Source organism: Periplaneta americana, chromosome 2 (assembly GCF_040183065.1).
Source record: "Periplaneta americana isolate PAMFEO1 chromosome 2, P.americana_PAMFEO1_priV1, whole genome shotgun sequence".
Taxonomy (NCBI): domain Eukaryota; kingdom Metazoa; phylum Arthropoda; class Insecta; order Blattodea; family Blattidae; genus Periplaneta; species Periplaneta americana.
The window spans coordinates 99,360,242-99,383,223 of NC_091118.1; the positions used below are offsets into that span (position 1 = coordinate 99,360,242).

At 43.5% G+C, this 22,982-nt stretch overlaps 1 protein-coding gene and 3 non-coding genes across 5 annotated transcripts in view; all 4 read left to right on the top strand.

The window, feature by feature from the left end:
• Mvd (mevalonate diphosphate decarboxylase) overlaps window positions 1-22,982 on the top strand; it is a 196,682-nt gene that overhangs the window by 167,954 nt on the left and 5,746 nt on the right. The window lies entirely within an intron of this gene.
• Window positions 6,214-6,334, top strand: LOC138695413 (U5 spliceosomal RNA). The gene has a single exon (XR_011331173.1). It is a non-coding gene; the product is annotated as a U5 spliceosomal RNA (small nuclear RNA).
• Window positions 15,082-15,201, top strand: LOC138695411 (U5 spliceosomal RNA). Its single transcript, XR_011331171.1, has one exon. It is a non-coding gene; the product is annotated as a U5 spliceosomal RNA (small nuclear RNA).
• Window positions 17,427-17,545, top strand: LOC138695415 (U5 spliceosomal RNA). The gene has a single exon (XR_011331175.1). It is a non-coding gene; the product is annotated as a U5 spliceosomal RNA (small nuclear RNA).

Genomic DNA, 22,982 nt, shown 5'->3' on the forward strand with positions numbered 1-22,982 from the left:
GTGGGAGACGTTATGTTGGCAATATACCTACATACCCCACTCCATATATTTTGGGGGGGGGGAGGTATTCGAATTCTGAGTACCAGGTATATCGAGCTAATCGAACCCAAAACATTTTAGAGCAATAACGGTATGTGTAACCTACATACATGAAAACATTATGTCAATATTGCAGCGAAATGTTTAAACCATGTTGTTTATTTATCTTGAGTATAATAGAACATTCCAGGATAATTTTTCATCTTTCCGGCACTTATAAATACAATATAACATCAGTTTGTAATAATGGATCTTTCACTCGTCCCTTGGGTTCCAAAAAGTCCTGATCTCAAACATTGGAAAATGTTTGGGCCGAAGTTCAGCGCACGGTGAATGATATCCTGGATAACACAATCCCAAACGTCACAACAGTTATGGGAAATACTACAGGATGCTCGGGATGATGTATTTACGTCTGAATGCTATGTAAATGGGTTGGTAACTTCCATGAGAAGAATAGACAACATTATACGATATGATGGTAACTGGAGTGGCTATTGATATAATCATAACAAATTAAAAAGGAAAGCTGTATTTGATTTACTGTATTAGCTACCATTCTTCATTACAAAAATGTTTCTTCATTGACACTTAAATTGATGAAAATTCAGTTTTCAAATAAATGTCATAAAGCAAGATGAAGTGCGAAGAAACGAAATAATGAAGATTATCTCTGGCATACTATAATTTGATTTTACTTGAAATTAAAAATTTTCACTAATTTCCTCTCCGCTCTATTATTTATAAAAATATACAGATGGAGAAATGTTTTGCATGTTCTAAATCAGCAGTCACCTAATATCATGTTTGGTGCTGAAAGCACAGACATTTGCTATTTTCTATATGATTTTTTAATTTTTTGTTCGTTACATCCACATTTTCGTTCCGTTACTATATGAGAGTTAATCTGCATACCTATTTTTTGTGTGAAGAATGTAAATTAAACTGCATATCCCACGGGATACAATTGACAATTGAGGTTTAAATTATACACAGTCCCAAAAAAATTTGTCTTAATATAATTATTTAGACGATTTTTTTGGGATATTAATCTGTCCATTGTTAGTGCCACCTTTAATTAAAGTAATTTACGTAGTGTTATATCTATGACAACAGTCAAAGAAAATAAACAATACGCGCATCTTAACGCAAAGAACTGTGGCTAGAGGAGGTTCTGCATTATGTCATCTTTATTCAAATATGACACTAGGATTCTCTTTCAGTTTAGAATCAACTAGCTTATGTGTCGTCAGACTTCTTGTTGTGAGGAGGGGTGGGTCATGGTTGGTTACCTGCAAGGAGACTACCTGGCGACTGGGGTGAGTACAAATACCAACTTAAGAACGAGGAAAACTCGAGATCTTCTTTCTTGGACGTGAAAGGAGCAAGATGTGTCCTGACGTGTTCTGATTGGCGCACCGGCGAAAGCAGCACCCGCGGACAACCAACCAGATTCCTCAGAGCTACAGCAGCAAGCGATCGCAGCAGCCAAGCAGCTATGGGCCAGGGAGGCTCGAGGCGCCGAGCATCGTACTTCTGTCGGCCAGGCGGCGGACACCTACGTGATCGGCACTTCTTAAAGAGCAGCCTATTGGTTCCCTTGCCGCACCGGCGCTCAGCGCGAACAAAGCCGCGCAGCCTACGGAGGGCTGTGCGCACTAACTTCCCTAGGCCAGGCGGATCCCGGTCGGGGATTGGGTCCTCTCTCGAGGAGATCCCTAGCCGTCCTCGGCCCCTAGGCAGGCTTCCTGCTAGGGAGAGACTCTGTGCCTTCGTGCCGGAGTGACTGCCCAAAGGCAGGGCCTTCGGGCTAATTTGCTTTCCGATCTCCACTCTTCTACTATTGCCCGGCCCTTCTGTGGGCTAAGCAAATTTTCGTTCCGAGAACAGCAGCCACAGGCTCGCGCACCTGAGCAGGGGCCCCGTGCGGAGCGACGCACGGAACTCTGGCCGGTCCGCCAACAGCAGCACCAGCAGGCGGACATCCCTTCGCTTTTGGATGTGCCCGTTGCCGCGCCTCTGTGGTCCTGGCAGCGACAACCCCCCAAACTGCTGCCAATAATGTAGGCCCCTTTTCCCAGCGCCCTAAGCGCAACAGGGGCAGCCGAAAAGCCACCAAGGCTACCACGGTAGAGTCCATCTCCGCCCCTGTCCCACCGGCCCAGCAGGAAGCTATTGCAAGCACCTCGAAAGGCCCGACCGGGCAAGGCGCGACCTTGGACCAAGTCCAGCACTTTGCCGAGGCGTTGCAATTAGCAAACCCCAACCTCCCGCTCGCCCCAATCCTAGAAGGATTAACCAGAGTAACAGTTCTCCTTATGGAGAATCCTATGTCTGCCCTCCCGGAGATATTTAAGCTCCTAACCTCCCTCGTTTCTCTCAATGGCCAGACGAAGTGACGGAGTTGCTAGGATGTGTATACGGAACGCCAGGCGCCTTATACATGATAGACATGAGTTCAGGGCTCTCCTAGACGATAATAATATAGACGTAGCATTTATAACAGAAACGTTCCTGACACCCCAAGTAAATTTAAGATGCGCGGGGTTTAAAGTCTATAGACAAGATAGAGCGGGTAGAAGAGGCGGAGGTGTAGCGGTGTTCGTTCGTTCTTCGATCGCGCACTGTGAGTATCTCCTTCCCCAGCTAGCGGCATTAGAGGCAGTGGCTATTAGAGCCAACATAGGCAGACTCCCCTTTCTGCTTATGGCACACTAAATGAACGCGATTTAGATATAGTGACAAGTCTATCCGATAGATTCGTAGTCGCCGGCGAACTCAACGCGAAGCACGCTAGGTGGAACTGTCAACGCCCCATTCGGCAGGGCGATAGGTTTTTTCTTAATTCTACAGGAAACGGATACGTCGTGATGGCCCCTAGGGAACCCACACACGTACCGGATGCTGCAAATCAACTGCCTGACATATTAGACATCGCTCTGGTGATAGGTCTCACAACTAGAGCGAGACTAACAACCCTGGATGATCTTCCGTCCGACCACCTACCAGTGATAATGGAGATCATGCACCCAGTCGAACTCTCCCCAACCGCTGAGAAATTCAACTACAAGGCGGCAGACTGTGTGTTCTTCCAAGACCAGGTAGCCGCTACGCTTTCACCACTCCCCCCAGAAGTCAGTCCGGCAGAGATAGATAGGTCAGTTAGCGTCCTGACGGAGTAGGCAGTGGTTGCTGCAATACCGAAACGGTTTTCACAACCGGGACTGATGCTAATCCCAGCCTATATTAGAGACCTAACGATCGCCCGCAATACAGCAGGAACATTGTGGAAGCGTACTAGGTTAGATGAAAATAGAATAGAAATGAACCGCTTGCGCAGGCGGATCAGTGAGGCGGTCCACGAAACGGTCGTGGATGCTTGGAAATCCAAGGTTGAGACGATGGACAACACAAACATGTCAGATATCTGGCGTGTATCTCGAAGTCTGTCCAATCCGTCTCAATCTATACACCCATTAGTAGTGGGTGCTGATGTCACGGCCTTTACTCCTGAAGAGAAGGCTACAGCACTGGCAGACGTTCTAGAGACAACTTTTCAACCCGTGGAACAAAATTTAAACTTGCCCCATATCAGAGCTGTTGAGGAATCGGTTCGAGACCTCCTTAGCAGGGAGCCGGAAAATGGGATACGACCTACGAACACCCACGAGGTCGCCCTTTCTTTCGTTGCCTCGGCCCTCATATGGCCGCAGATGCCGACGGTATCCAAGGAATTATATTGCAGCTTCTCCCAAGATCAGCTATGAAGCGCATAGCAGAGATAATTAATAACATCTTGGCTTCCGGTCACTATCCCAGTCCCTGGAAATAGGCTCACGTAGTTCTCTTTCCAAAGCCCGGAAAGGATAAGACGAATCCAAGCAACTATAGGCCTACTAGTCTCCTCAGTTGTCTCAGCAAAATGGCGGAGCGGGTCATACATAGACGCCTCACTGAAGTAGTGTTGCCCCAAATCAGGAACGAGCAGTTCGGTTTTCACCCTGGTCGTTCCACTACACTCCAGGCACTCCGCATGACGGAGGACATTACCTGGGCTATGAGCACGAAGCGTGTAATAGCTGCAGCTTACCTGGACATCGAGCGAGCATTCGACAAGGTTTGGCATGAGGGACTCCTTGTTAAGTTACTGGGCATGGGAGTCCCAGATGGAATGATACGCCTCATTTCTAACTACCTCCGAGGCCGTACATTCAAAACCCTTGTAGGCACTAGTTTCTCCACCCCCCGTGAAAGTCACTCAGGAGTCCCACAGGGTTCCATTATCGGGCCCATACTTTTCAATATATTCATTAATGACCTCCCGTTTCGCTGTATCCACGGCAGAAGTAGTCATCTGTATATCAATGAAGACGACACTGCCCTCTTGGCGATGGGCAAAACCTATAGATTAGCGTCCCGTAGATTGCAGTCGATCTTAGATCACCTCCAGCCATGGTTCCACGACTGGAGAATCAAGGACAATGTAGAGAAATGTCAGGCCCTACTCTTTTCATTAAGAGTGAGGCTCGACGACATACCACCACCACCCACACTTTTCCGACAAGAAATGCCGTGGTTGAACCAAATTAAAAATTTAGGGATCATTATGGACTCTCATCTCACCTTCCGAGTTCACATCCAATCCCTTTTTCGTAAGGCCAACGGGCTGATAATTAGACACTATCCCATTCTGGCGGCTTTAACTCCTGACAACCTGCGGGTAGGACTTACCATGTATAAGGCCCTCATTCGCTCTGTCATTACCTATGCCGCACCCGCATGGGGGTTTGCGGCAGTGTCCCATCTCCGTAAACTCCAAGTTATCCAAAACCAGGTGATTCGACTCATTACCCATCTCCTCCGAGTCGCCTCGAGAAGAAAGTTCCATGATGAACTAGAATTGCCAACCATAGACGAGTTAATTGCTCGACTGGCTAGGAACCTGTATGCGTAAACTCGTGCTAACCCCAACCCGCTCATATCTGGCCTCGGCTAGTATGATCCTAGGCTACTGCGTAGGCACCAGACAGGTCCATTAGCTATACTCTTGCGACAGGTGGACAGGGATGCTGGCGTTACTCCGAGGTTTTGGTAGCCACGATTCAACACCATGAGACTCCTTGGATAGTGCAACCGCTTTAAAATGACCATGTCTTAACTGGGCTAAACAAATTCCGTCCCTAACAGTATCTACATTTGTTGATCGATGGAACTATCATAGAGCCAATGTGCTAGTATATATCCATCGATGCATAGTGTCATCCTACCCAAGAGCCAACTGGCTAGTCTCTGAAATTGGGACAACTCATCCTGCCTAAGGTTATTCCGTGGTTTTCCTAAGGCGCTAAGACAAATGTCAGGATGAGCCCTAAAATAAATGGGTCACGGACCTGCACTCACATCCCCATGCATCTCCCTAATTACTGTAAATTAATTAATAAATACATCTCTCCCCCCTCTTCGTAATTGGCCACCATAAAGCCAAATGGCTGCTCTCTAAATTGATACGATTCAACAAGGCTCATGACAACAATCATTTCCTACATAATAGCCAAATTGGCTAGTCTCTTATATGGGACAACTCATCCTGCCTAGTGTATTCCGTGGTTTTCCTAACGCGTAAGACAAATGTCGGGATGAGCCATATAAGAAATGGGCCACGGAGCTATATGCCCTTCCCCATATATATTCCCCTTTATTATAAACGACGTATGCCCTAGTTCAGAACCTCTAAATTCTCTATTAAATGTACGAGGTCACTCCATTAGTTGCAATTTGAAAGGACAGGGGTCTCTCAAATTGCAGATTTAGAATTCACGGCGCTTCTTCCGACGGACTTCACATGCCTTGTCATCGAACAACAGATGACAGCATCTAGCCATCCTAACAGCAAATAACAGCCAACTCCTCCTCGCCCCGTCCCGTGATCACTCGAACAAATCTCCGTCCCCGTCGCGTATGTGGTACCTAAGAGGTTACGTCCAATTTCTGCATCCCCTTGAAAATTTTCTAGAGCTCCTTCAGTGGAGCAGCGTAACCCGGAATGAGACTAGTGGCCAACAGGCTTGGAGATCACATATTTAGTTTTGTACAGGCCCCGAAACCCTTGCAAGGACGCGTTTTTCGTACCTTTTAAAATTGTCCTCCCAATTTTCTTTCCATCATTTAGAGGAGTATCTCTGGTTTCCCCTCAAAACGCATAAAATGTTTCGCCTTTTACTACAGATTTCCGTGGAGGGGAACATTTGATCAGTCTTTGAAAAATTTTTTTGTAGTGCTCGGTGAAAACTGAGCCACATTTTAATGTATTGCTTGTTGTGTTGGTGTTCAGATTGTGAAATGTGAGAAGTAGTTTCTATTGTATATAGAATTATAACGATAATGTAATTTAAACGTAAACCCAGCCTGATTGGAGATATTTAGGCATAGAACAACTGAGAATGATGTGACTTCATTGTATCTGATACTATGCACTAATATGGACACTGGTATATATCTATATTTGAGAAAGAGAATATAGCTGGAATGTTTCCAAATCCATTTCGATTCATTTTTGTTTAGAAGGTGGAAAGTGTAGGATGTTGACGTATTCAGTTGCATATGCTGTAGATGGTAAAGGCTTTTTGCCATGAATAGAATATGTGACGTAAAGACTGGCGCTGTAATGGCGAGTTTGTCATCGTATTGTCAAAGTGATATTTGTTTGTAGGTATCTAGAAAATGGAGGAGCAACGTTTTTGCAGGTTATACTTACACTCGTCATTAAAGATGCGTTCGACGACTGTTACTAACAAGTCGGCAGAAACTGTCATGAAATGGAACTGGTAGAAATGAGGACTTGGGACGAAAATGAGCATAATTCTGAAGTTATGTATTGAGAAACATGATGTGGAGTGTAATATATTTTGATGCTGGAATTTGATAAGTGAGGGCTCGTTCAGTATGGATTATGTGGAGTTTGTACATGGGATATGACATCAGAGTGGTGTATCTGGGTTGATATATGTAACTGGGGCAGTGAAATGTAGTTGTAGTAGGTAATGTAAATAGTTCAGTACATGTCATTGACGCTGAAAAGAGATACGCGATAAGAAGACACAGTTTAAATTGTAAAATTGTAGCAAACTTGTGTGATAGTTTTGCGCCGTTCTCTAACAAGAATATTGATTGTGAAATGGACTGAGGAGAAAATGTTTGTTTAATCCTGTCTAGCGTCAATAAAGACGAATCTCTGGCTTTTTATGAAGATATCAGTGAGAGGATAGTTTGGAGATTGTTGTGCGGTTGGGGAACAGAATATTTTAAAATGGTTTGTTTGGACTTCGGCAAGGTTAGATATGCGATTGATTCGGCTCTGAGTATTAAAATTGGCGTTTTTATGGTCTCGGAAGAATGTAGTTTGATGTGCATTCGTGTTCCAGTTTTGAAACTAACATGAAGTACGGTAACGAGATTTTGTGAGAAATGCGTGATACACAATTAGGATACGAGTTAAAAATAAACCGAAGCAAACTCCGGTTATGATTTCAAATAAGTGGGAATGAAAATGTGATATCCGACTCTTAAAAATATTAATAAGTGAGTGAGTTGGATTCTGATGAAAATTGGCGGTAGATAAGTCAAAGTACGGTAGGAGATGTGACGTATACGTGTATTCTTCGGATTGTCAAGAATTAGAAAGTTAGTGTCTGTGGCTTTCGTGAGGATATAAACTGAAGCATCGGAGGTCTAGTTAAAATGCTGTTTGGAAAACATTTACCATTACCCATTTTTTCGATCTTAGAATACTTGCGCATTTAGAAAACGTTTTAGTGTTGAATAGATTGTTCCTATTGTGATTATGATTATTTTGAGATGGATACTTGTTTTGAGATAATGTTTCTGGTCTGCTTTTAGGACATCGCATTTGCTTAGTTGAGAGACCTTCGTGACAGATGAAATCTCGCATACTGTTAAACAAATAATAGTAAGGCCCTAATGTCTAAGGTATCCGAAAGCTGCAAATGGAGCTCTACAAATATAATGCTCTCTTGAGAAAAGTGAGAATGGAGGCGGATAATTCCACTTTTTATAGCTTTGTTGTTTTTGAACATAAACATTTTTTCTAACATAGTACGTAGAACTTGATTAATGTGACTACATGCTTTGGTTTTCAATGATTTGAAAGAGAGAGAAAAAATAGAATACCGGTAGGCTATGTTTTTTTTAGTGTACGTTAAGCGTAGTTCTTGAAAATTGCTGACTTCTTTGTTGGACGTGAAAGGAGCAAGTCGTGTCTAGAGGACTTCTGATTGGCGCACCGGCGAAAGCAGCTACAGCGGTCAACCAACCAGATTCCTCAGTGCTACAGCAGCGAGCGAGCGCAGCAGCCAAGCAGCTCTCGGCCAGGGGGGCTCGAGACGCCGAGCATCGTACTTCTGTCGGCTAGGCGGCGGACATCTACGTGATCGGCACTTTTTAAAGAGCAGCCTATTGGTTCCCTTGCCGCACCGGCTCTCAGCGCGAAGAAAGCCGCGCAGCCCACGGAGGGCTGTGCGCACAAACTTTCCTAAGCCAGGCGGATCCCGATCGGGGATTTGGTCCTCTCTCGAGGAGACCCTTAGCCGTCATCGGCCCCTAGGCAGGCTTCCTTCTAGGGAGAGACCCTGTGCCTTTGGCCGGAGTGACTGCTCAAAGGCAGGGCCTTCGGGTAAATGTGCTTTCCGTCCTCCACTTTTCTACTATTGTCCGGCCCTTCTGAGGGCTACGCAAATTTTCATCCGACACTTATCAGGGCCAGCGAAACTAGCGAACCAAACCGACGGTCCCCGGCGGGCTCCGCAACGCTTGTTGCGATCAGCTAACCGGGCTAGGCTTGGGCGACCGGTCTGGCGTAACTACTGGGCTTCCACCCCTAGTGGGAAATGGGCCTAGCAGGTTCTTGCACTGCGGACAGAGTGCCGCTTAGGGTTCCCCCCCTGATAGGATCGAATTTCTAATTCGAATGGCTCCAGTTAAGAGCAACAATGCTACGATCCAACCTACTGCAGGTGGCGTAAAGCGGTTGCTAGCTTGCACTAGCCAGACAGGGCCCACCACCTCCTACGTGCGCGTGTCGCGTCCCGCGCAGATTACTCCTCCGCCCAGGCGTTGGAACCTGCGACCGGCTGGTCCTATACGGACGCCGCCTGTCCCGGTCCCCGTCGCGGAGAAACTTGAGCTTCGTCCCCCTCTCACCATCCCAGTCCCTTCTGGACGTCCGCGTAATCCCACCCCTCCCAATGTCACTGAGGTGACATGTACTGATTTACCCCATTCTAGCGGACTGAATAAGCAAGATGTTTCAGTTTTAGCTGATGAAGTACCGCCAATTCCATCTGGGTCCGGCTCACTTCAGGTCGTTAAGGCCAAAAAGAAGTAGAAGAAAGGCTCAGCTAAGACTGAACAAGGCGGCATTTGTACCGCCAGTGAGCTCAGCAAGGAAGAGAGAACTGCTGTCTCTACCTTGGAGCAATTAGAGGCGGCGGCTCTTCAAATAGTGACCGTGGAGGCAGCACGCTCCGCCGAACCTGAGGCCCCACAGGAGACGGCTGCTGTCCCTGAGGTAGATCAGGCAGCTACCCGCCCCCCCTTCCCCAGCTCGTATTCACGTGTCGGAGAGTGAGGACGAGGAAAATGATGTTGAGACTGCCCTCACTATGCGACGTGGTGATATCCCGCCCGTTATTATTACGCCAGCCTTCACTGGCTCGCTGGGCCGACTGAACTTAGAGTTCAAGGCCGAATACGAACCGTTGGGCTTATGTTCGTGCAGGGCGCGCGGCGGGACGGCCGTGAAAACTGTTTGCGAAAGGGACTACGCAAATCTTTGCAGGTTCGTGACCGAACGGGGAGTAGAGCACAACTTGCTGCGCCCCAAGAACGACAAGCCTCTGCGATTTGTTTTGAGAGGAATAGATATCCACACTGATTAGGAGTACATCCAGGGCGACCTGGAATTCCAAAGCATAATCGTCCGGCGAGTGACGACGATGCAATCATCAAGGACAAAGGCCAAACTCCCAATGGTCATTGTCGATGTGGAGAATTCCCCCGAAATCCGGGATAGGATGAGAGCCTTGCGGCAGTGCTGCCTGATGAGGGTAACAGTTGATGACTACTTCCCCAGCAAGCGCCCGCCTCAGTGCAGTAACTACCAATGGTACTACCACACGCAGGCTAGCTGCAATGCGCAGCCTATGTGTCGAGCTTGCGCACGCCCCCATAGGACTAAAGATTGTCGCAAGCCGCACGATGCCCCGCTACATGCGCACTCTGTTGTGGCGCTCACACCGCCAAGTACGGAAGGAGTCGTGAAGCACTACAGGTTAGAGATGCCACGGAAGGAACGAGCAGGGCTGCCCGACGGAGGAGGGCAGAGCTCGAGGAACAGATGACGCTCCAATACGAGTGGCTCCGGCAGCAGCGGGTGGAGCGAGCTGCGATGCAGCAGCAGCTGTTCCGAGAAAAACAGCCGCAGCCTCAGGCTCGCGCCCCTGTGCAGGAGCCTCTTGCGGAGCGACGCACGGAACTCGGGCCGGTCCGCCAACAGCAGCAGCATACGCAGCAGCAGCAGGCGGACATCCCTTCGCTTTTGGATGTGCCCGTTGCCGCGCCTCTGTGGTCCACAGTGGCAGCGACTGCCCCCCAAACTGCTGCCAATAATGTAGGACCCCTTTCCCAGCGCCCTAAGCGCAACAGGGGCAGCAGAAAATCCACCAAGGCTACCACGGTTGAGGTCATCTCCGCTCCTGTCCCACCGGCCCAGCAGGAAGCAATTGCAAGCCCGACCGCGCAAGGCGCTACCTTGGACCAAGTCCAGCACTTTGCCGAGGCGTTGCAATTAGCAAACCCCAACCTCCCGCTCGCCCCAAACCTCGAAGGATTAACCAGAGTGATAGTTCTCCTTATGGAGAATCCTATGTCTGCCCTCCCGGAGATATTTAAGCTCCTAACCTCCCTCGTTTCTCTAAATGGCCAGACGAAGTGACGGAGTTGCTAGGAAGTGTATATGGAACGCCATGGGCCTTAGACATGATAGAAATGAGTTCAGGGCTTTCCTGGACGCTAATAATATAGACGTAGCATTTATAACAGAAACGTTCCTGACACCCCAAGTAAATTTGAGATGCGCGGGGTTTAAAGTCTATATACAAGATAGAGCGGGTAGAAGAGGCGGAGGTGTAGCTGTGTTCATTCGTTCTTCGATCGCGCACTCCAGCTAGCGGCATTAGAGGCAGTGGCTATTAGAGCCTACATAGGCAGACTCCCCTTTCTGCTTATGGCTGCCTGCAGTCCTCCGGGCACACTAAATGAACGCGATTTAGATATAGTGACAAGTCTATCCAATAGATTTGTAGTCGCCGGCGACCTCAACGCGAAGCACGCTAGCTTTAACTGTCAACGCCCCAATCGGCAGGGCGATAGGCTTTTTCTAAATTCTACAGGAAACGGATACGTAGCGATGGCCGTTAGGGAAGCCACACACGTACCGGATGCTGCAAATCAACTCCCTGACATTTTGGACATCACTCTGGTGAAAGGTCTCACAATTAGAGCGAGGCTAACAACTCTGGATGATCTTCCGTCCGACCACCTATCGGTGATAATGGAGATCATGCACCCAGTCGAACTCTCCCCAACCGCTGAGAAATTCAACTACAAGGCGGCAGACTGGGTGTTCTTCCAAGACCAGGTAGCCGCTACGCATCCACCACTCCCCCCTGAAATCACTCCGGCAGGGATAGATAGGTCAGTTAGCGACCTGACGGAGTGCATAAAGAAGGCAATGGTTGCTGCAATACCGAAACGGTCTTCACAACCATGACGGACGCAGCTCCCAGCCTATATTAGAGACCTAAATATCGCCCGCAATAGAGCAAAAACATTGTGGAAGCGTACTAGGTTAGATGAACATAGAATAGAAATGAACCGCTTGCCCAGGCAGATCTGTGGGGCGGTCCACGAAACTGTCGTGGATGCTTGGAAATCCAAGGTTGAGACGATGAACAGCAGAAAGATGTCAGATATCTCGCGTGTATCTCGAGCTCTGTTCAATCCGGCCCAATCTATACACCCATTAGTAGTGGGTGCTGATGTCACGGCCTTTACTCCTGAGGAGAAGGCTACCGAATTGGCAGACGTTCTAGAGACCACTTTTCAACCCGTGGAACAAAATTTAAACTTGCCCCATATCAGAGCTGTTGAGGAATCGGTTCGAGACCTCCTTAGCCGGAAAATGGGATACGACCTACGAACACCCACGAGGTCGCCCATTTCATTCGTCGCCTCGGCCCTCATAAGGCCGCAGGAGCCGACGGTTTCCAAGGAATTATATTGCAGCATCTCCCAAGATCAGCTATGAAGCGCATAGCAGAGATAATTAATAACGTCTTGGCTTCCGGTCACTATCGCATTCCCTGGATAAAGGCTCACGTAGTTCTCTTTCCAAAGCCCGGAAAGGATAAGACGAATCCAAGGAATTATAGTCCTATTAGTCTCCTCAGTTGTCTCAGCAAACTGGCGGAGCGGGTCATACATAGACGCCTCACTGAAGTAGTGTTGCCCCAATCAGGAACGAGCAGTTCGGTTTCCACCCTGGTCGTTCCACTACACTCCAGGCACTCCGCATGACGGAGGACATTACCTGGGCTATGAGCACGAAGCGTGTAATAGCTGCAGCTTACCTGGACATCGAGCGAGCATTCACCAAGGTTTGGCATGAGGGACTCCTTGTTAAGTTACTGGGCATGGGAGTCCCAGATGGAATGATAAGCCTCATTTCCAACTACCTCCGAGGCCGTACATTCAAAACCCGTGTAGGCACTAGTTTCTCCACCCCCCGTGAAAGTCACGCAGGAGTCCCACAGGGTTCCATTATCGGTCCTATACTTTGCAATATATTCATTAATGACCTCCCGTTTCGCTATATCCACGGCAGAAGTAGTCATCTGTATATCAATGAAGACGACACTGCCCTCTTGGCGATGGGCAAAACCTATAGATTAGCGTCCCGTAGATAGCAGTCGATCTTAGATCACCTCCAGCCGTGGTTCCACGACTGGAGAATCAAGGTCAATGTAGAGAAATGTCAGGCCATACTCTTTTCACTAAGAGCGAGGCTCGAAGACATACCACCACCACCCACACTTTTCGGACAAGAAATGCCGTGGTTGAACCAAATTCTATATTTAGGAATCATTATGGACTCTCATCTCACCTTCCGAGTTCACACCAATCCTTTCTTCGTGAGGCCAACGGGCTGATAGTTAGACACTATCCAATTCTGGCGGCCTTAACTCCTGACAACCTGATGGTAGGACTTACCATGTATAAGGCCCTCCTTCGCTCTGTCATTACCTATGCCGCACCCGCATGGGGGTTTGCGGCAGTGTCCCATCTCCGTAAACTCCAAGTTATCCAAAACCAGGTGATTCGACTCATTACCCATCTCCCCCGAGTCGCCTCGAGAAGAAAGTTCCATGATGAACTAGATTTGCCAACGATAGACGAGTTAATTGCTCGACTGGCTAGGAACCTGTATGCGGAATCTCGTGCTAACCCCAACCCGCTCATATCTGGCCTCGGCCAGTATGATCCTAGGTTACGGCGTAGACATCAGACGGGTCCATTAGCTATACTATTGAGACAGGAGGACTGGGAGGCTGGCGTTACTCCCAGGTTTTGGTAGCCACGACTCAACTCCATGAGACTCTTTGGATATTGTAACCGCTTTAAAATGACCTTGTCTTAACTGGGCTAAACAAAATCCCTCCCTAACAATATCTACTTTCGTTGATCGATGGAACTATCATAGAGCCAATGTGCTAGTATATATCCATCGATTCATAGAGTAATTCAACCTAAGAGCCGACTGGCTAGTCTCTGATATTGAGACAACTCATCCTGCCTCAGGTTTTCCATGGTTTTCCTAAGGCGCTAAGACAAATGTGAGGATGCACCCTAAATGAAATGGGCCACGGACCTGCACTCATATTCCAATGAATCTCCCTAATTACTCTAAATTAATTAACAATTACATCTCTCCTCCCTCTTCGTAATTGGGCCATCATATAGCCAAATGGCTTTTCTCAAAATTGAGACGATTCAACATGGATCATGACAACATTCTCCACCTACATAATAGCCAAATTGCCTAGTCTCTTATATATGAGACAACTCATCCTGCCTAAGGTATTCCGTGGTTTTCCTAAGGCGTAAGACATATGTCGGGATGAGCCCTATAAGAAATGAGCCACGGACCTATATGCCTTTCCCCATATATATTCCCCTTTAATATAAACGACGTATGCCCTAGTTCAGAACTTATAAATATACGCGGTCACTCAATTAGTCGCAATTTGAAAGGACAGGGACCTCCCAAATTGCAGATTTAGATTTCACGGCGCTTCTTCCGACGGCCTTCACATGCTTTGTCATCGAACAACAGATGACAGCGTCTCGCCATCCTAACAGCAAACACCAGACATCTCCTCCTCGCCCCGTTGCGTGAACACTTGATCAAATCTGAGTCCCCCTCGCGTATGTGGTACCTAAGAGGTTACGTCCAATTTCGGCTTCCCCTTCAAAACTTTCTAGAGCTCCTTCAGTGCAGCAGCGTAACCCGGAGTGGGACTAGTGGCCAACAAGCTTGGAGCTCACATACTTAGTTTTGTACAGCCCCCCCACCGCTTGCAAGGATGCGTTTTGCGTACCTTTTAAATTTGTCCTCCCAATTCTCTTTCGATTTTTCGATTTCGATTTTCGATTGAAAATGGCCGCTAGATGTCATCAGGTAGGGTTGGTGCATTTGAAGTGGGAAAAATTGTATTTTGGAACGAAGTGAAATGTAATGTTAGAAGAAGAGTGAAAGAGTGTAGCAGAAAATAGAGTTAATTGTCGATTTGGGAAGTAACAAAAGTCTGTACGTGGAGAAGTAATGTTTCCGTTGGGAGTGGGATGCTGGGTTTCCGCGCACGAATTGTTACGATTGATTGTTGAATGGTGTAAGGAGAAGTAGAGGAGTATCTCTGGTTTTCCTTCAAAACGCATGAATCTTTCGCCTTTTACTAAAGATTTCCGTGGAGGGGAACATTTGATGAGTCTTTGAAAAATTTTTTGTCAGTGCTCGGTGAAAACTGAGCCACATTTTAATTTTTTGCTTGTTGTGTTGGAGTTCAGATTGTGAAATGTGAGAAGTAGTTTCTGTTGTATATAGAATTATAACGATAATGTAATTTAAACGTAAACCCAGCCTAATTGGAGATAGTTAGGCATAGAACAACTGAGAATGATGTGACTTCATTGTGTCTGACACTATGCACTTATATAGACTTTGGGACATATGTATATTTGAGAAGGAGAATATCGCTTGAATGTTACCGAATCCATTTTGATCCATTTATTTTTAGAAGATGGAACTTGTAGGATGTTGACGTATTCAGTTGCATTTACTGTAAAGGCTTTTTGCCATGAATAGAATAAGTGACGTAAAGACTGGTGCTGTAATGGTTAGTTTGTCATCGTATTGTCAAAGTGATATTTGCTTGTAGGTATCTAGAAAATGGAGTAGCAACGTTTTTGCAGGTTGTACTTACACTCCTGATTAATGATGCGTTCGCCGAGAGTTACTAACAATTTGGCAGAAACTATAATGAAAGGGAACTGGTAGAAATGAGGACTTGGGATGAAAATGAGCATAATTCTGAACTTATGTAGTGAGAAACATGATTTGGAGGGTAATATATTTTGATGGTGGAATTTCATAAGTGAGGGCTCGTTCAATAAGGAATATGTGGAGTTTGTACATGGGATATGACATCAGACTGGTATATCTTGGTTGATATATGAAACTGGGCAAGTGAAATCTAGTTGTAGTAGGTAATGTAAGTAGTTCAGTACATGTCATTGACGCTGAAAACAGAAACGCGATAAGAGCACACAGTTTGAATTGTAAAAGTGTAGCAAACTTGTGTCATAGTTTTGTGCCGTTCTCTAACAAGAATATTGATTGTGAAATGGACTGAAGAGAAAATGTTTGTTTAATCCTGTCTAGCGTCAATAAAGACGTATCTCTGCTTTTTATGAAGATATCAATCGGAGGATAGTTTGGGGATTGTTGTGCGGTTGGGGAACAGAATATTTTAAAGTGGTTTGTTTCGACTTGGGCAAGATTAGATATGGGATTGATTCAGCTCTGAGTATTAAAATTGGCGTTTTTATGGTCTCGGAAGAATGTAGTTTGATGTGCATTCGTGTTCCAGTTTTGAAAATAACATGAAGTAACGAGATTTTGTGAGAAATGCGTTTTACACAATTAGGATAAGTGTTGAAATAAACCGAAGCAAACTCCAGTTAGAATTTTAAATAGGTGGGAATGAAAATGTGATATCCGACGCTTAAAAATATTAATAAGTGAGTGAGTTGGATTCTGATGAAAATTGGCGGAAGGTAATTCAAAGTATGGTAGGAGATGTGACGTATACGTGTATTCTTCGGATTGTCCAGAATTACAAAGTTAGTGTCTGTGGCTTTCGTGAGGATATAAATTGAAGCATCGGAGGTCTAGTTATAATGCTGTTTGGAAAACATTTACCAATACACATTTTTTCGATCTTAGAATACTAGCGCATTTAGAAATCGTTGTTGCGTGTTGAATAGATTGTTCCTGTTGTGATTTCGATTATTTTGAGATGTATACTTGTTTTCAGATAATATTTCTCGTCTGCTTTTAGGACATCGCATTTTCTTAGTCGGGAGACCTTCGTGACAGATGAATTCTCGCATACTGTTAAACAAATAATAGTAACGCCCTAATGTGTAAGATATCCGAAAGATGCAAATGGAGCTCTACAGATATAATGCTTTCTTGAGAAAAGTGAGAATTTAGGCGGATAATTCCACTTTTTATAACTTTGTTTGTTTTTAAACTTAAACATTTTTTCTAACATAGTAGGGCTACGTACAACTTGATTACTGTGACTACTTGCTTTGGTTTTCAATGATGTGAAAGAGAGAGAAAGGATAGAATACCGGTAGGCTATGTTTTTTGTTAGTGTACGTTAAGCGTAGTTCTTGAAATTGGCCGGTAGATGTCATCAGGTAGAGTTGGTATATTTGAAGTGTGAAAAAATCGTATTTTGGAACGAAGTGAATTGTAATGTTAGAAGAAGAGTGAAAGAGTGTAGCAGAAAATACAGTTAATTGTCGATTTGGGAAGTAAGAAAAGCCTGTACGTGTAGAAGTAATGTTTTCGTTGGGAGTGGGATGCTGGGTTTCCGCGCAAGAATTGTTGCGTTTAATTGTTAAATTGTGTAAGGACAAAAAGTGTTGCGTTTTGTAGTTAAATGGTGCAAGGTGAAGTAGAGGAGTATCTCTGGTTTCCCTTGAAAACGCATAAATATTTCGCGTTTTACTAAAGACTTCCGCGGAGAGAAACATTTGATGAGTCTTTGGAAAATTTTTTGTAGTGCTCGGTGAAAACTGAGCCACATTTTAATTTATTGCTTGTTGTGTTGGGGTTCAGATTGTGAACTGTGAGAAGTAGTTTCTATTGTATATAGAATTATAACGATAATGTAATTTAAACGTAAACCCAGCCTGATTGGAGATATTTAGGCATAGAACAAATGAGAATGATGTGGCTTCATTGTATCTGACGCTATGCACTTATATTGACATTGGGATATATGTATATTTGAGAAGGAGAATATCGCTTGAATGTTTCCGAATCCATTTCGATTCATTTATTTTTAGAAGATGGAACGTGTAGGATGTTGACGTATTCAGTTGCATATACTGTAGATGGTAAAGGCTTTTTGCCATGAATAGAATAAGTGACGTAAAGACTGGCGCTGTAATGGTGAGTTTGTCATCGTATTGTCAAAGTGATATTTGTTTGTAGGTATCTAGAAAATGGAGTAGCAACGTTTTTACAGGTTATACTTACACTCATGATTAATGTTGCGTTCGCCGAGAGTTACTAACAAGTTGGCAGAAACTATCATGAAACGGAACTGGTAGAAATGAGGACTTGGGACGAAAGTGAGCATAATTCTGAACTTATGTAGTGAGAAACATAATGTGGAGTGTAATATGTTTTGAAGCTGGAATTTCATAACTGAGGGCTCGTTCAATATGGACTATGTGGAGTTTGTACATGGGATATGACATCAAAGTGTTATATCTGGGTTAATATATGAAACTGGGGCAGTGAAATGTAGTTGTAGTATGTAATGTAAATAGTTCAGTACAGGTCATTGACGCTGAAAAGAGAAACGCGATAAGAAGACATAGTTTAAATTGTAAAATTGTAGTAATTTTGTGTGATAGTTTTGCGCCGTTCACTCACAGGAATTGGTTGTGAAATGGACTGAGGAGTAAATGTTTGTTTAATCCGAGTTAGAATGAGCAAATATGAATTTCTGGCTTTTTATAAAGATATCCGTGACAGGGTAATTTGGGGAATGTTGGTTGTATAAACTGTTGTGCGGTCGGGAACAGAATATTTTAAAGTGGTTTGTTTCGACTTGGATGAGGTTAGATGTTGATTCGGCTCTGAGTATTAAAATTGGCGTTCCTTTGTATGGTCTCGGAAGAATGTAGTTTGATGTTGGGATAGAAGTGCATTCGTGTTCCAGTATTCAAAATAACATGAAATAACGAGATTGTGTGAGAAATGCATGGTACACAGTTAGGATAAGAGTTGAAATAAACCGAAGCAAAATCCGGTTATAATCTGAAATAGATAGAAATGGAAATGTGATATCCGACTTGAAAAGTGTTAATTCTGAATTCTGATGAAAAGTGGTGGTAGATAAGTTAACGTACGGTAGGAGATGTCTCGGAAACTTGTGGCGTGTACGAGTATGTGTGTTGTTCTAATTGTCCGGAATTAGAAAGTCAGTGTTGTCGCTGTCGTGAGAATATAAACTGTACTATCGGAGTTCTAGTTATAATGCTTTTTGGAAAACTTTTACCGTTACTAGTCTTTTCCATCATCGTTGTGCAGTTTATTTCTTAGAATACTTGCGCATTTAAAAATCGTTGTTGCGTGTTGAATAGATTGTTCCTTTGTGATTATGATTATTTTGAGATGTATACTTGGTTTGAGATAATATTTCTTTTCTGTTTTTGGACATTGCATATGCGTAATTTGAGAGTCTGTCGTGACAGATGATTCTCGCATACTGTTAAACAAATAATAGTAACGCCCTAATGTGTAATGTGTCCTTAAGCTGCAAATGTAGCTTTAGAAAGATAATGCATTCTTAAGAAAAGTGACAATGTACGCGTATAATTCCATTTTTTATAGCTTTGTTTATTTTTAAACTTAAGCAAATCTTATCGTAGAGTGTCGCTCTCGGTAGCGTAGTTGGTATAGCGCTGGCCTTCTATGTTCGAGGTTGCGGGTTCGATACCTGCCGAGGTGGATGGCATTTAAGTGTGTTTAAATGTGACAGGCTCATGTCAGTAGATGTACTGGCATGTAAAAAGAACTCCTCCGGGACAAAATTCCGGCACACCTTCGACGCTGATATAACCTCTGTAGTTGCGAGCGTCGTTAAATAAACCATAATTTAAATTTATCGTAGAGTCCCTTTTATAACATACATAGCCTACATCTCATGACGCCACGAAACAAAGAACAGTGGTAATAATATTTTGCTATTACGAAGTGATATCCATATCAGTAGAGCAAAACACTTATAACTTTTATTAACTTGATACATTTTTCTGTGGTAGAAGTATAGTTATTTATTATTATTATTATTATTATTATTATTATTATTATTATTATTATTATTATTATTATTGGGTTTATGCGTGTACTACAATGTTATATTCGCTTTTAGTTCATTTGAACACAGTAAATATAATGTGGTATAGAGATGACAATAATAATCATCATTACTACCACCATTATGTTTTCAGAACATTTAACCTGAAAACTTTTTTGTGAACGTGCAGTCGAATATAGGTCTATGTTTTGCAGTTTGTTCACACAGCTGATATTTTAGTATCCTAGTTTCAATCACATTTCTCTCGGAACAGCTTTAGCGTAACATGGATCCTTGTTCGACCGCATGCTTCAAATATTGTGGTAGACTGTTTGTAGCGCCTTTTTTAAGGCGGTTTTTATAGTTGGAGGATTTTACATTCCACAACTTTCGGCGACACTTATGCAATTGCATCAGCTCCTTTGTTTGCAAGATCTTGTGGAAGCCATCTTATCTGCTCGCACGCCTAATCGGAACTATCTCGAAGTCTGCAAGAAACTGGTATGGCAATGTACAGGCTCCTACACCTGCAGCATATTATTCATCAGTAGAGAGCGGAATTTTAGGCCCTAAAAAGTGGCATTTTAGGCGCCTAAAATAGGCTCTTAAACTCCTTTATTTAGGCTCTATAAAATAAAAAAATAGGATTTTTTGTTTGTTAAAGAATGTCACTAATATAAGATTCAACATTTATTTAATGCAAAATTCGTGGATTAAAAGAAATTTCCACGCATTTCACATTTTACAAGGGTACACATGTATACACAAAATGAAGACATTATGTCTTTAAGTTAGTGTTTTTCATTCATCAACCACATTTCCATAGTTTGCTTCACAGTAGATGATCAGCACCTATTGTGGCTATTGTGTCGCTCACTGCTGTACTTACAAATGGTGAGAAAAAAGGAAGGGGTTGTTATCTGTCTTGGAATGTAAGAGAATGCTTATTCGGGTACAACCAAGCGAATTTGTGTTAAATTTCTGACAGACAGAGGAATATATAATAATAATAATAATAATAATAATAATAATAATAATAATAATAGTAATAATAATTGTTATTTATTTACACTGCAAGTGGGCAAGCACAATATAAACAGGACAAACAATATAAACATATAATAATAATAATAATAATAATAATAATAATAATAATAATAATAATAATAATAGTAATAATAATAATTTGTCCCTCAGGAGTTCATTTACATGCCAGTATATCTATTGACATGAGCCTTTAGCAATTAAGCACACTTAAATGCCATTGACCTGAGCAGGAATCGAATTCGTAACTTCGAGCACAGAAGGCCAGCGCTATACCGACTATGCTACCCAGGCCGACTGAAAGTTCGAATTTTAGGACTGAAAGATTGTAAGAATGAGGAGGAGTGGCCCGGAGGTCTTCTCTATTGTGTTGTTCACTGTTAGGAAGAAATTGTTATCCGTCTTGGAATGTAAACGGTACTGTAAACACTTACAAAAATGATGCAAAACTTTAAAAAATACCTAAATATAGGCACTAACGTCGAAATAGGCATTTTAGGCGCTATGAAACCTCTTTATTTATATCTTTATTTCCATGAAAAATGTAAATATTAAATCGCAAGCCTGTATGTATCAAGGAAAAAAATAGGTTTTTGCCCAAATTCCGCTCCCTATTCATCAGTCACCGAGACTTGTGTGAATTCTGTAAGGATTGTTCGCATCAACATCTACACTGGTGACCTTGCGCACAGACACCTTCTCGCAGACGAAATATCACCAGTGTACTATTGTCTTATTATATCGCATACGGATCACTAGTGAGATTGTGAAGAGTGTTTTTTGCACGAGAAAAATCTTCAAAATCGCTTGTCCATAGGGAAATAACGAGAAACTCTATATCAGAGGTCTCCAAAAAGCGTACCGTTATTCCTGCTCTCGATGCTGTCCGCCAAACACAGTGTGCTGTAAGGCTAGAGAAGGGGAAGAGAATCGTACCTCAACATATGGGAGCGATCAGTGGGGGATCGCAGCAACGGTCTGCTGATGTTTATAAATAATAACATCAAAAGAATAAAAAATATAATACGTTTGTATATTATTTTAACATACTATGAAGTTGGAACCCTGCTATTGACACAAGCCATTGCAAATTCAACCTCTTCTGTTCTATGGTGCCTTTAGTGCCTGAAAAAGATCTTCTCCAGTTGTATTTTGTAATTACATCTAGAAGACATTCAGCCACAGTAAAATTTTCATTAACTCCTCGGATGGAAATGGCTAGGTGAGCTTTGCCATTTCTATCTGTGCTTCCGTCCAATGCAAGTGAGTAAGCTACAAACTGGTTAATTGTGGTTTCGACTTCAGTTTCAATTACATTTACAGTCTTGAAATTCCTTCTCTGAACTGTAATTGGAAACAATTTAATTTTCTTAAACTTTGACTTTGTTCTGGACACAGTATTTTAGTAACGTCCTGTATGCACGATTTTACAAATGATGCTTGTGTAAAGGGCTTAATTGATTTTCCAATATTCCAAGCTAGAACATAGCTAGCAAGAAACATTTTTTTGTTTAAGACTGAGGACACGTGTGTGATTTGTGTTTGTATTTTCTTGTTTTATATTTATCAAAATATTTGTAGGCCTACGCATTTCACCTAAAATTAAACAAAAAACTATATGTTTGTCAAGCGGAACTGATGTAAACGTATTGTAATATACTGATTATTATGTATAACCAACAATTATACAGATAGCCCCAAAATAAATTATTTTCACATGGCCAACATGCCTGTAATTGTATGATATTCTTTGTGAAAAGTCGAGTATTGTCGTCGCATGTTGAATTTTAACACACCCTTAAGAATTTTCGAACAAATTAAGCATTTCACATTCTCCCCACTAATACAAAAAAATTTCTCTTCCCTTTCATCCTTGAATGTACTACGTCCATGATTAGAAACCAATGTAAAACGGTGGAACACTCCGACCAACACAATAATAATGGCAGTCCGCCACTGCTCTTCGTTTGCGCATAGACATTGAGTAAAGTATAGGTGGGGATGGGTGAGGCGGAACGCTCTCATTACGGTTCATGGCTTCGGTTCCGTTCAGGGGCTTACTCGCGAGTAGGCTTTGGAGACGTCTGCTCTATATGATTGAAT